Raw genomic sequence first — 5,960 nt, forward strand, 5'->3', positions numbered from 1 at the left:
CTTGGCATTTGAAAGATTATTTTAACCAATTAATCTAAGAGCATTTGCAACTTAAGTTTATGTTTCTGGGTATTTATCAAATGTGTAGCATGATATGAATGATGGCATTGTTCTGTAACTTTGTATCTTAATCTCACATGTAAATTTTTTTTTTTTTTTTTTTTTTTTTTTTGCGGTAAGCAGGCTGCTCACTGTTGTGGCCTCTCCCGTTGCGGAGCACAGGCTCAGCGGCCATGGCTCATGGGCCCAGCCGCTCCGCGGCATGTGGGATCTTCCCGGACCGGGGCATGAACCTGTGTCCCCTGCATCGGCTGACGGACTCTCAACCACTGCACCACCAGGGAAGCCCCACACATGTAGATTTAAATTTTTTTGCAAGGTCTATACATCAACAAGGAAGTGTTAACCAACAAAAGAACCTGACACATCCAACATTAGTGTCCAATGTTATGGGCCACTGAACACCAAGGGGCAGTGGGCAGGCCGATCATTTGGCAAAGTGGCCTGATCCCATGGTTTTATCCCTAAGGAAGCCAGCACCTGGCGAGAGGCCCACCCACCACAGGAAGCCAGGGGCTAAATGCCTGAGCCACAGAGGTTGACCACATAGGGGCAGCTGGGTAGGTACAGCCTAATATCCAATGGCCCAGGTTCTCAAGAGGCCAAGCAGGGTTCTAATTGGGTGAGGGCACACACTAATTCCTCACCAACCACCACAGCCAAGTTGTAAAATAGCATGGCTTTGTGTTTTTCTATAAAATCCTTAAATCCCATTCTTTGAAACTTTTGCTTAGTTCAGTCCTCTTACAGAAATATGAGGTGTGCCTGATTTTCATAGCCACAAGCTCAACTCTGCAAGTATTAGAGCTTTTTCTTTATAACTGAAATAATTTCAATCACAAGCCCTGGGTGTTTTCTGATAGAAAACTGAATCAGGTCACTTCTAAGTAAACTCAACCACTTCAGTAATTTCTTAGTTATATCTGTATTATACTCAAATTATGGTGTTCCTCCTTTCTCTCTGGGTTTGATTGTAACTCAACTGTTTACACAGTAATGTAATATCTATGAGAGAGTGTCTCTGTAGTTATGCAGAGTTGACATCCATTCATACACATTATATATATATATATATATATATATATATATGAAATCATATCTGGTTCTTCATGTTGCCACCCTCCAACAGGCTTCCACACAGCTGGTCTCAGACTGCACGGCCCATGCCGCCACTTCTAGTTGCATCCCCTGTCTTGACCTTGAGACCTCTTTAAATACCTGGATTTCTCTCTCCACTAAAATATACATCCTTATTCCAGACCTGAGGAAGGTTCAGTTGTTACCCCACATCTCCCCAGGGCAATGGGACAATTAGGACCTGTCTTCAAGCCCTCTCTACCTCTGACACCCCATGCTGAATGGCATGAGAATCTTTGTGATTTCTCTCCCAGCCATCCAGATGGGAAACAGAACTACTACTCAGGATAGGGTAGGTTATGCTGTAGTAAAAAAGCCCAAAAGATCAAAATTTCAGTCCTCACTCAAAAGAATCCTCTCCCTGACAGCTGTCTTCCACATGTTGGCTCAGCCTTCTAGATTAGGAAGAGAGAAGCAGACTGGAAAATCTAGCACCAGCAATTAGATGTTTCAACACAAAAGTGACCAATGGGGCTTCCCCGGTGGCACAGTGGTTGAGAGTCCGCCTGCCAATGCAGGGGACACAGGTTCGTGCCCCAGTCCAGGAAGATCCCACATGCCGCAGAGCGGCTGGGCCCGTGAGCCATGGCCGCTGAGCCTGCGCGTCCGGAGCCTGTGCTCCGCAATGGGAGAGGCCACAGCGGTGAGAGGCCCGTGTACCGCAAAAAAAAAAAAAAAAAAAATAGTGACCAATGTCACTTCCAGTAACAATGTATTGTCCAAAGCAAGTCACAGGGTCATGCCTAGCTCCAAGAGAGAGGGGAAGTACGATGCCCATATGCCTAGAGTAAGAGTGGGCCCAAATCTTAGTGCACTGTAGCATTGTCTTCTGCAGCTCTGGTTCCCTCTGCCCTTACACTTACTGGGGGTCTTACAGTCTCTTTGCCCACTACTTGGCTCATTAAGTGGGACTTGGCTCAAAATGGAGATTCAGCCCTAAACTCAGTGTCTATCTCTCTTTATTAGTTTCCAACCTTCTTCCCCCTCTTCCGTTGGGAGCATCTTTATCTAGTGAGGGAGGGGGGACAGAAAGGAAAGATCAAGGAAAAATATGGAAAGATGATTTGAGACTCGTAATTTTAAAACTCAGAAATTTGACATCTATTTCTCTGTCCTCTTGACAAACCCCCTCAAACACGCCATCCTGTGTACTCCCTGACTGCCCGCTCTGTGTGGAATGTCAGCCTCCCATGCTTTCTCACATAATGAAATGGGGCAGGGTCACAGGATTAAAAGTAGGTAGAAGTAGGTGATATTCCATATTGTCTTTCCACCCAATGACCATGTACTGCTCTCCCCTTTTGTAGACCACAGTGAGTGGGTCTACAGAGGCTGGACAGAGAAATCAAATATGTTAACTTATCAATACATAGATCAGAGAACAAGTCTGGGGAAAAAAAAGCTTTCCATTTCTTAGTCTCTCTCACTGAGGACTCAGGACCTGGTCCCTACTTTAAATTCCATTCGGCATTTTGCTAGTGCCCAGGTCCATCAGTGCTTCAGCCCTGCCCAGGCATTCTCCATAGACAGAGTCTTAGGTGTGGTAAATAGCAGGACTTGACTTGGATTCTTCATGTCTCCTTACATCCATTCTTTGTCCTGACTCCAGGTTTAGTATTGTGACTTGCTTTGGCCCATGGGATATTAGCAGATGTGACTGAAGCAGAGCCCCAAAAACTATTCTGTGATTGGGCTGTTAATGCTGTGTGAACATGCCCAGGTTAGACTGCAGGTCCCAGGAGGAGGAAGAGTGACATGTGGGCTAGAGTGGAATGTTACAGTCACCCCAGTTGAGGTCAACCTTTATCAGCCAACGACCAGCTGACCTCAGATATGTAAACATCCCTGCCAAGATCAGTATAGCAAATGCCACCGAGATGCCATTCTCTGGCCACCGAGAATGTGAACACAAACATTTATTGTTGTACGCCCCTGAAGTTTTGTGGTTGTTGTACATTTTAATTGTAGCCATAGAAAATGGATACAGTAGATGTCATAACCACCTGACTTTAAACCTGTCTTTAAGAACACTAGTTTCAGAGTTTATAATCCTGAAAAGTACCATGATAGGCACAAATGAAGTTTCATAAATAATAGAGGTCTAGGGAAGTAATGACTAAAATGTTATTAAATATGTATATTTTTTTCTTCTATAATAAAACCTTTTTTTTGAAATAACTTTAAACTTACAGAAAAGTTGCAAATATATAGTATGGAGAGTTCACACATACCCTTCACTACGATTCCTGTAATGTTTATAATTTTCAAAACCACAGGACAATGATCAAACCAGGAAATTAATATTAGTATGCTCCTATCAGCTGAACTAAAGACTTCTTCAAATTTCAGTTTCCCCCTTATATCCCTTTGCAGTTCCACAATCCAGTTAGGATCCCACATTACATATAGCTGCTGTGTCCTTCGTCTTCTCCAAGCTGTGACAGTTCCTGAGTCTTTCCATATCTTTTGCTACTCGATAATTTTCATACTCGTGGTCTTAAATGTATTTTTAAATGCACAGATTTTTTAGCATGAAGAGCCTTCTCTGGTGGGTAACCCATCTCTTGAATCACCTTCAGTCATTAAGGAGAAGTGACTGTGGCATTGTGATTTGCTGAAGCAGAGCCTCATACAAGTGTTAGACTATTCAGAATGCATCACTTTAAAAAGTTTTGTATGGAAGTCCTTAGTCTGAAATTGAATGTATTTTTACTTCTATTTTCCCTCTTTTCCTTTTCATCAAGTGCCACCAAAATGCTTGTATAACTACTGGCTTCTTCACAAATTATTGTGAAGAAACGGCATTGAGACTTATGAGCAGAAACAGGAATCCAGAATCCTATAATTATAGAATTAAAAGACTTATTAGCATAAGTGAGAATGACCAGAGTATATACAGTAATTCCTAGCATTACTTTGCCTGTAAATACAGTACCTTCTATTTTATGGAGGGCTGTGTGGTTTACAGTGTTTCACGCTGTTCATCTCAATCGGTCCTATCAATAGTCCCTATGCAGTGCAAGGTGGGCATTGCTACCCCATTTTAAATGTGGGGACACTGAGACTGCAGAAGTAAAGTGAGGTGCCCAATGGAAGAAAACTAGTAAGTGCTCCAGCTGAAGTCTAGTTCTTTTTTCCAGTATATAATGAAAACTTTGAAAAGCAAGCCTTGAAACAGTAATATTTAAAACATCTTCCCCATAATACTCTAGCATAAAGGCTGAAGAGCCAAGTGTCATCCAACTTAGAAAAGGATAAGCAAATTGGTGATTGCTATGAAGGCACTTGCACACTTCCTTGCTTGTGAAGTTGGGGGTGATGCTGAAAGCTATTAAAAGTTAAAGGTAATCACGAGCTAACACTTAACATATTTTCTAAGTAGTAACAAAAACGTAACACGATTCACATCAAATTGGGAAAAAAATGGTTCAAAATGCTATTAGAAAAGGTAGGGGGAGAGGAAGTTCAATGGGAGAATCAGACTCAATCAGCTTTTGATCGGAAAAGGTCACTTTGAAAAATGGGGCAAAATAAAACATAAAAATCATGAATATGACACTTGTTAATAAGGAGGAAAATCAGAGATGACAAATGTAGGTAGGAGACCTACAAGATTAAAAATAGTACAAAGATGTAGTTTATTACCAATCACACAAAAAAAATCAGTTTAACACCTGCAGAAGAATCTAAAGCCACTGATCATTTTTCTTCCAGAATTGAAAATATGTATACTTGAAGGGATTTTCTACTATCTCTAGATGCAGCCAATATTGCAAATTTGTTGGAAAATAAGCAGGAAGACTTGAATCTGTCCCACACTTAATAACAGAGTTCTGTTTTTCTTTAAAATGACCTGAAAACTTGGCGGAAAAAATTGGGGCTGATAGTACACAGGAGCCTGGTTTCTAAGAAATGACTGGGAGATTAGTGGGGAGATGGGATATACTTCAAAAGAGTTACAAGAAGAAAACAACTCCTGGTTAGTCAGAAGGCCTTTGATAGAAGGGCCTGTGGAACGCTCATAGTCTAAAGAATGCTAGAGTAACACCCTACTGCGAGACAAAATCTCGTGTACAAAACATGGTGACTGGACTCTCAGAAATATAGAATCAGAGATGTAGCAAGGCTGCCATTGGTTGAGAACAACAGATTATCTAGACATTAATGTTCTTGCTCTCCCGAGGAGCAATCTGAGGAGAAAAATAAATGCAAAGGAGACAAAGGCTGGTAAACCATTTTCATAGCCATTACCCTCCTCTGGGTAAGCCCTCATTTTCAGCAGTCATCTCAATAAAGATCAAGAGATAATGCTCACCAGATTATTTTTAAAATAGCAAATATGTTAACAGAAGTGTGACAATGAAAAGAAATGGCCTTGTGACAGATGGAACTACTGAGAGGAAATTCTGCAGAGATAAGTGTACTATGCTACAGGTAGACCCAGGAAACCGGTTACACAGGTTACGGGAAGATAAGTAAGAGTGGTATATCGTATAGGAAAATGAACTTGGCTACAAGCTCAGTGTCAGTCTACGTTTATTTAACACAATGATTCTTAACTTTTTGGGGTCGAGGATTCCTTTGAGAGCATGATAAAAATTAAGTACCTCACCTTAGAAACAAGTACACTTTGCACTTAGTTGGGAAGCTCACAGAGGGCCTGCAGGGCATCAGTGTATAGTTGGTGGTTTAGAACATGGGACTTGCTCTAAATGAATCTCAAGTCAGTCCAGGATCCAATTCTGTCTCCACTACTCACTTTC

This window comes from Mesoplodon bidens, assembly GCF_964165515.1.
Source record: "Mesoplodon bidens genome assembly, chromosome: 6".
NCBI classification, from domain to species: domain Eukaryota; kingdom Metazoa; phylum Chordata; class Mammalia; order Artiodactyla; family Ziphiidae; genus Mesoplodon; species Mesoplodon bidens.